This window comes from Eulemur rufifrons, chromosome 24, assembly GCF_041146395.1.
Source record: "Eulemur rufifrons isolate Redbay chromosome 24, OSU_ERuf_1, whole genome shotgun sequence".
Classification (NCBI taxonomy): Eukaryota; Metazoa; Chordata; class Mammalia; order Primates; family Lemuridae; genus Eulemur; species Eulemur rufifrons.
In genome coordinates, this window is record NC_091006.1 from 8,907,526 (window position 1) to 8,916,491 (window position 8,966).

At 49.8% G+C, this 8,966-nt stretch overlaps 1 pseudogene; it reads left to right on the top strand.

Moving 5' to 3' along the window:
- Window positions 1-7,674: 7,674 nt before the first annotated feature.
- On the top strand, window positions 7,675-7,807 carry LOC138375230 (U4 spliceosomal RNA; annotated as a pseudogene).
- The last annotated feature ends 1,159 nt before the right edge of the window (window positions 7,808-8,966 follow it).

An 8,966-nucleotide genomic window follows, 5' to 3' on the forward strand; every position in this document is an offset into this window, starting at 1 on the left:
CCTGGCATCAGTATTAAGTGGCTTTGGACTTGGCGGCAGGGGAGAATGCGCTCTTGAAATCTTTGTTGTTTAAGGCTCAGCCTTTTCTGATTTTTTCCTCGTATTATTTCTTGCAGTACTGAGGTGGGGTGGGCCCCAGTCCTCAAACAGGTGCCCTGCACTTTGCAGGAGGGTTTGTTTCATTTGTTGAGGGGTGGGTGAGCTCTGAGTTTGTTTGTTGTTATTTCTTTATTAACAATTAAGGAAATGGTAGAGTGACTCCTTTCTCTCCTAATGGCCTCATAATGGAGCCATCTGAATCTCCTCTTGATTCCCCTGCCCTCCAGGGAGCCAGGCCTTTCCCAGCCCTCCAGACACTGGGGGAATCAGGAGGCCTTGTAGAGCTGGTTGTGAGCAAACCAAACAAAGTGAAACAAAACCCAGGGGTGAGAACTCTCCTAATTGCCTCTGTTTTCTTAAAGTATATGTTCCTTTCACCCTTCCCCCTGTCTCCACCTTAATATTTTAGGGCCAAGTCCTCATCTCTGGGCCCAAGGAAACTGGTTTGCTGGCTCCTGTTATGCTTTGGTTCCACCCACCAAGACAATGGGCCTATTTTTTTCAATTATCAAAGGCCCTGTGTTTGGGTCCTGTGGTTCTACCCTAAACTGGTGCCAAAACTTGTGGCTTCCTGTTCTGTTCCTTCCAGGTGACCTCAGAATCTGCAGGCTTGTAGGGTGGGGTAGGGGATCTTGAGTTGTGTTCACAGAAAGGGGAGGTTGTGGGAATCCGTGACACTTGTGCGTGAGAGGGTCCTCTAGGCCTGTTGGCAGAAGCAGCAGAACTGTGGGCCAGGATCTGGGTCCTGGTGCTGGTGACTGAGCTCTGATCTTGAATGAGTAGATTTTCCTCTCGAGGCTGTAGATGTGCCTTTTGCAAAATGAGATTTGAGGAGATGGACTCAAGCTCTACAGCTTGACTGCTCTGGCCGTGCATTTTCTTTCCTCCTCATTGAAATCTGTATCGTCCCTTCAGGGCCAAGAACCCACCCTCGGATGAAGTCAATTTGGCCAATGTCCCTGTGAGAGGAGACCAACTCTCAGGCTTCACGTGCCCTTTGGCCTTTTAGGCAAGAGTGGAGGGGTGGATATTTTGGAGCTGGTCTTATTTTGGGGGCTCTTTGGTAGCAGAAAGGTCGGTTCTGCCAGATTGTGAAAGTTTCTACCACTGGCTTAAGGAGTCTGGACTCTCATGAGTGGGGAACTAGCAGGGGCTTGAAGCGAGAAGTGACCCAGCCAGGTCCTTGTCCAGGGCCCACTCTGGCAGCTGGCTTGTCGGGAGAACTGCGCTGAGGAGAGTCCACAAGAGAGACTCAGATCCGAACTGGGAGACCAGAGGAAATGGTGGCAGTGGGCAGGCGAGAGCCGTTGGAGGAAGAGCTGGCTGGCCTCTGTGAGTGTCCAGAGAGGAGGCCTGAAGATGGTCTGAGCTCTGTCTAGTTTGGCCTTTGGGTGGATCAGATGGCATTAGCCCTGAGATAAGGATGAGGGTTGGGTTAGTTAGGGACTGAGATGCCAGGCTCAGTTCTGGGAGTGTTTAGATAGGACTCCTATGGGCCTTCCAGGGGGAACTATGGGTGAGCCCTGGGAGGTGCAGGGGCTGGAGCAGGGAGGGGTGGAGGCTGAGGATGGGGGAGGAGCCGGGGGTCTCTGCCTCTGTGGGAACCGCCCGCTCCCCTCTGTCACCTCACGAGGCCAAGGCTGTGTTCTGCTCTTTCTCACCCTTCTCTCTGTTGCTCACAGTGATTCTTTGGGGTTTTGGCTAGACAGACGTTCTTAGCCTGGGGAGTCACATATTGACTATCAAGTCTTTTGGAAAATGGGGACTGTGAGTTGATGAAGGGAGAGGCAGAAAGGGGAGAAATGAGGAAAGGACAGACTTTTGGAGAAGGATGACAGAGAGGAGCAGGCAGGTCAAACACACACTGTGCACTTTAACTGTCATTGTAAACCATAAAAACACAGCGTGAATGTGAAGTTCTGCTGAGAACACGTGTCCATGGGTCAGAAGCGGGAGGGTGGGACTTGGAGGGTAAAGGGGAAGAAGTCACTTCAAAGGATGAAGCTCCTAGAATCTCCTTGGGAGGCTCCCTGAAATGACTTGGCGCATTCAGTCTCTTGGGAACAATGAGTTTTACATGTTCACATGACCATATTAAATATCAGTAGCCAATAAACATTGTGTGCTTACAATTCGTCCATCTAATGCAGCCAGCACAACTCACAGTCAACAAACACTGTGTGCTCAGTACGTGCCAGGCAGGGTGCTAAGCACCCACTGGATTACCTCTTGTGGTCTCACAGCAGCACAGCAGGTGGGGACTTTTACTGGCCTCATTTTACAGATGAGGGGACTGAGGTTTAGTGGTTTGCCAGGCCCTTGCAGCGTGTGCCCTGGAGCCGGCGCAGGAAGGCAGGCTGCCTGGGGGATGTCATAGCAAGGGCCCTTGACCATCAGCAGTTGAGTTAAGTGCAGTTCAGGACGTTCTTCTTTTTTTTTTTAATTTTGAAATATGAAGGGGAATTCAGGACATTCTGTGCTTTTTTTCCCCTTAAGAGAAGGCATAGATAAAATGCAGCTCAGGTATAGAAAGTGCTGAATCTCAGGTCGACTCCCAGGTTGACTGACAGCAGGAAGGCTGGGGACGGTGATAGGGTCGGACTGCCCACAGCGTGGTCCTGGGACCGTCTGTATAGGACCATCTGTATGAGACTCAGCTGGGATGTTTGTTAAACACTGAGACATATAGGCCTCCCCTTGGAACGACTGAAAGCAGAATTTCTCACTGACGTTTGAGACCTACTGACTTGAGGCTGGATGTCTGGGTTCTGGAAGGGAATGGAATCTTGGCTTCTCCAGTCACCGCAGTGTGGGTCTTGCTCCTCTGTGAGATTAGCAAGGTAGTTTTGCTCTCTTTCTTTCTCTGGGCTCTTGGAGCTTTAGGGAGCAGGACCGAGCATGGAGGAAACGGTGCTGCCTTTATGCCAGAGGAGGCTTTTGGAGGCAGCGACTCTTACTCACATTTGCCTTTCACCCTGCATTGCTTCTCTCCCCTCCCCTCCCCGCCAGGTACGGGTTTCACTTCTCTGCCTGTCCCCTGGGGGGGCTTCCCAGCTGGGTAGGGACCTCTGTGTGGTTTGGTGCTGGGTGGGGGATGGGCAGAGGGGGAGAGGTGCTCCTCTGGGGCTCTGGCCTTCTGCCCTGGAGGTAGAGCAGCTTCCCCTGGGTCTGCTCAAGAGCAAGCGTGGGGACCTGCCGGGAGCAGCGGGTGGGGAGCAGTGGAGTTGCAGCCTGGGATGTGAAGGGGATCCTGCCACCGGCAGTCTTCATGCATCCCCGTCTTTCCTGAAATGGAGGGTCAGGCTCCCTGAGGGTCCCGGGCGGGCAGTGCAGGTAAACAGGACGAAATACGAATCTTTCTCCTTCCACCTCACCCATGAGCACGGTTGGAGGGCTGATCCCCTGTCATGGGCGGGGACATCAGAGAGTTCCATGCAGTTTACGTTTTGGATGCTCACACACACTCTGCCCTCAGGAAGATCCAGAAGCGGGGGAGGGGCCTGGGCTGGGAGTGAGGAGATCCGGTTCTGTGTCAGCAAAGCTACCAACTTGCTTTGTTACTGTGAGAAAGTCACTTGCCCACTCTGGACTGGAGTTTCCGTATCTGTAGCTATTGAATTTGAGTGAGATAATCTTTAGTGTTCTCAAGTTCTGATTCTATGATTAGCAGCCGGAAGGCAGGGGCAGCTGCAGGACAGACCTGAATGCTGCTTTTTTCTGTCACACGTGCCCGCGTCCCCCAAACGAGCAGGTTGTGCGTTCAATTCATGTCTCTTCGTGAACAGCTCTGTTTCCGTGGCTGAAGATGTCCACTGCGGGTGTGGTGAGGAATCTCTGGAGCCAGGAGCCCCCCTTGCCCCTGGGGAAGGAGGGCCCAGCTGCTGGTTTCCCTGCCGTTGCACGTGTTTCAGTGGTGACATGGCTTCTCTTCCTGTTGTCCCACCTCCCGCTACAACCTGTCCCGAGCATGACATTCAGTTTCCGGAGTAGGCTGTGATGGTTTAAATAAATTTCCTGGCTATTTCCTGCCTGTAGTTCTCTGAAACAAGTGGCAGGGAATTCTTTCCATAGACATCAGCGTCTTTGCTTCGTATTCTCCCTTCCTACTTAGAACCTGACAGAACACACAGGGCACAAGGAGACACACGTGCATGTTCTCGCTCCAGTATTCGTAGTATGGTGAAGGGTGGGACGGGGTCACATTCTTATGGTTTGATTAAAATTGTCTGGGGAGCTCCGATAACACATATGTGAACCTGTGTGATGTCCTAATGTCTTGTATGTCGCTGCCACTTAAGAGTTCAGGGCGGGTGCTGTGACTGTGTGTGAGGGTATTACATGCGTCCCTGTGTCTGCATGTGTGTGCATGTGGCTCGGTGTGTGGGGCCAATGGCAGTTGATGCTGAGAGGAAGTGATTTAGGGGCTGAGTTTGCTGTCCCTCTGTGTCTGCCTTTTGTGCAATGTACTGGTAACTTGTCAGAGGCTGATAAGATGCTAGAAATCTCCTTAATCTAGGCTGAAATCTGCCTTGTTTTATTCTTGGGTGTGCATCAGGTGAGAGGGTGGGGCGGTGAAGGATGAAACACCCAGGCCTTCCTGAACAGTGTGAGGTCAGTTCTCAGAAATTAGATGTTGATTATTTAGCCATTGCCACCCTTGGATTTGTGGGTAGAACCCAGAGAATTTTATAGTTTCTGTGACAGAAGTATCATCCTGTTCCGGTAAGATTAGAGGCCCATTGACATTCAGGAAAGTGGTCAGATTTGTGGCTTGCTTCTAAGTAATATTTAAGCATTTTGACCTTTAAAAACACTTCAGTTTCACTAATATTTGTCATGTACCTACCAAGGGCCAGGTGCTGAATTTTCAAAGATAAATGACGTCTGATCTCTGCCCTCAGGAGCTATAATAGTTTGTCTTTTGTTGAGCCAGGCTTTCTGGGGCTAATGCCCCCAGTACCGGGCTCTCTCTCACTAGTGTGAGCCTCTGGGAGCTCTCAGAACCAGACAGGCGGCCTCAGATGCCGCAGCGGCTGCCGGAGGAGAGTGGGGCGGGCGTCCAGCCCCTTGCCGCTTTCTGACTCTCCCTTTCAGGGCACGGTGACCGTGGCAGGTAGGACACTGGGCTCCTTGGGAAACGCTGTCACAGGGAATGTGGTGGGGATGGCAACCGTGATTGTCCCTCAGCCGCTCAAGGTACAAAAGCATGGCCAGACACACCCAGAGGTGGAGAAGGAGTGCGTGTTCTCTGGGGGACCTGAAATGGGAGCTGTTGTCTGTTCCTGAGAACACTAGCAGCAGTGAGATGGCATTAGCAGGGACGTGGCAGGGCAGTTTGGGCCCTGCAGAGTTGTCTCCGGGGAACTACCATGACTTCCGTCCACTCAGACCAGGGTGTTGGGCAGTAGTTCAGGGGGTGGGGTCGGGAGAAAGATGCACAAGAAGTGCTCAGACCGGTGGGTGCCGCACTTTCATCTGAGGCTCATGTCCCCTCTGCCACACAGAGGCACCAAAGCTGCGCAGCTCCCCTCCTCCCCCCATTCTTAAGGCTTCATGATGCCCTTTTGTGACTTCTTTCTGCCTTCAATACTGCCCTTGATATTCATTTTAGCCTGATGTCGCTTGTGTAAAATCACTGGGAGTAGAGTGAGTGAGAATTTCCCAGTCTCCACATTTTTTTATTTTTTTGAGACAGAGTCTTGCTCTGTTGACCTGGGTAGGGTGCAGTGGCATCACCATAGGTCACTGCAACTTCAGACTCCTGGGCTCAAGTGATCCTCCTGCCTCAGCCTCCTGAGTAGTTTGGACTACAGGCGTGTGCCACGACACCTGGCTAATTTTCTATTTTTCATAGAGATGTGTCTCGCTGTTGGTCAGGCTGGTCTTGAACCAGCCTCCACATTCTTAACGACAGCTCTGAGCCTTACACATTTCCACTTCTCCAAGATGACCCTGGGAACTTAATTCTAACCTGGGTCCTATGGTAGCTCTTTGACCAGCCCAGCTGCTCCCAAAGTACAGTTCAGCCTGAGACAGAGGGAGAGTTTGGGGGAGAGAGAGGGAGGACGGAGGAAGGAGGGAGGAAGGGAGAGGGGCTTCAGGCACTAGGTGTTCAGCGCCTTTGAACTCAGACTGAATGGACCTGGATTTAAATCCACACTTAGCTGTGTGACCTTGGGCAATTGACTTAAGCTCTCTAGGACTCAACTGTTATGTCTGTAGGATGGAGATGATAGTTGTAACATCTAATAGTTATAACAGCTAATCTAGTGAGCACTTCACACATCAGCGCAGTTAATCCTCATACATCTTTAGAGATTAGGCACTATTATAGTTGTCATTTTTCAGACGAGGAAATGGAGGCACAGAGAAGCGAAGCAGCATGCCCTTGTTAATGGAATTCTTAAGTGGTGGAGCTGAGATTCTGAACGTGGACAGTTCGACCTCAGTCAGGTGTCCTTACCTACTGCACTGGACCGTGGAGTCCACAGAATGTTAACAAGGATTAATTGAGAAAAAACATTTAAAGCAGCAGGTATAGTGCTTGGCAAACAGTAGGCACTCAGTAAGTGGTAGCTGTTGCCACCAGAGTAGAGAAGCCCAATTTCTGAGACGTGCGTCCACCTGGGCATGTGGGGGATGTGGCCCTGGGTCAGGGTAAGTCAGCACAGAGACGGGTCCTCCTGCTGACCTGGGGTTTGCAAGGTGTCAGGGCTTCTTCCAGCGTGGCTCTGTTCAACAGGGTTTATTGGCAAAAGTCTTGTCCCCGCAACCCCAAAGTTGCCTGACAGGCCCTGAAAGGAAAACACGGGAGCTGAAACTGGGTGGCCACAGGGAGGGGCTCCTTCCCAGAGAGTCAGTTGCTCAAGAATCACTTTTCTGACTCTGCTTCAGAGGAATCTGGCCCTTTGTTTCCTGATGTCTCACCCATTTATTTGGTCAGGGCTCCCAGATAAGCACCTGTGGAACAGAGTGGGGCTTCTGCCTAAATTGGCACTGGGTGAAGGGTCAATGCCAGGAAGCCAAGGAGACCTTGCAATAATCCAGGGAAATCCAAATGTACATTTCAGAGGAAGGGAGCATCAGGTTTGCTCTGTTCCCTTGTCATGTGTACCTTGGCCCTCTGTCTAGTCCTGGGAATGGCTCAATAGGTCTGTGAGCAGTTCCGGCCCCTGCCCCTTGCAAGGCACCAGCTGGGCCAGAGGCAGCATGGCTTATGGCTCTAGGTGTATTGGAGGCTGAGGGACCTGGATTCTGTCGTGGCTCAGCCACTTTTTACTTGTGTGACCTCCACGGTTTATTCATCTTTTCTGAGCCTCAGTTTTCTCATTTGTGAGAGAGTTAAGAGGATCAAATGAAATAACATACGCACAGCCCCTAGAACAGCGACTTACATACTGGAGGTGCTCAGTAAACGTCCGCAGTCACGCTTAGGTCCAGCTGGGGGCTGTGGAGAAATATAAATAGAACCCCTTGCCTTTGAGTAGGTTAAAGTCTAGGTGGGGTGAGAGGTAATAAGATCGATAAACATGTAAATCATGTATGTAACGTAATGCATGTAACGTAACACTGGCCAGTTTTGCACAGTGGCAGTGTCGTAGCCAATGAGATTTATCCAAGGTACAACTGTTGCTAATTGAAAAATTTCCCTAGAACACCAGCCATCAAGTGTCATGGACAGTGAGGGCTTTGGGAGTTTGGAGGCAGGAGAGCTGCCCTATGGGCTAGGCTGGCCAGGGAAGGCTTTCTGAACAAGTGAATGTGCAAAGGTTGGAGAGGAAGGTGCAGGGGCACTCCAGGAAAACATGAGTGAGGCCAAGTAGCCTAAGTGCAGGAGATAGAGAAGAAACCATTCGGATTGGAATCTACCTGATAGCACTCTAATTTTGAGACCCTGGATTTCTTCCACTGCCCTTTTTTCTCTTTTTTGACTTCTCTGGAATATATGCTTTAGCCTGACCTTTGTCTGGGATGGTCCTACTCTTCAGGGTATTGTAATGGTTTTCACCAAGGATAACATCTGGGACTGGCTCCAACAGCAGGTTCCGTCCTCCTGAGGTCTTCCCAAGGTCCACCCTTGCCAAAGGAAGTGTTTTGCAAGGGGTTTCAGGGGAGACTAGAGGAGATGAGGTTCAATAGGTAGGTGGAGGCCAGGTTGTGAAGGGCTTTGAATGCCATGCTAAGGAGTTGGGACTTTATCTGAACGTTTTTGAGGAGAGGAATGATATTAATATTATGACCTTGATTTGGTCACTTATTCCTTTAACCTCTCTTGGCCTTAGGTCCCTCATCTATAAAGTAAGAAGTTTGAACCATGTGATTGTAGAGGAGTTTCTTTAACTAGAGAGTCTATGATTCTTATACAGGAAGATTATTTCAATGATAAAATACAGAGTTAGTTTGAAAGGGAGAAACTGTAGGTGGAGGTATTATTTAGGAAGTCAGTGCAATATCAGGCATGATGCCTCTTATTTCCGCTTGTAAGAGACTCCATGTGTAGGTGAGGAAGACCTTTACTGTATGTTGTAGGTGCTTAGACATTATAACTCTGTAACAGTTTGAGTTCTGTAAGATACCTCTTCAGGAGACATCTACCCTTGGGGCACCTGGAGACGTGGGGAAATTGGTAAACTGTTTCAGGAAAGGAGTGATTATTTGGTGGGCTTCGTGTTTATATCATTCCTGTTCTGCAATAGGCTTTTTTCCTTTGCCTGTTTTTCTACATATTAAGATCATACTATGTGTATAACTTTGTATACTTTTCACTAGTTATGAGTATTTTCTTATATTATTAAAATTTTATCAAACATTTAAAAAATGACTATATATTATATTAATGGTTGATTCATAACTTAATAATATCCCTA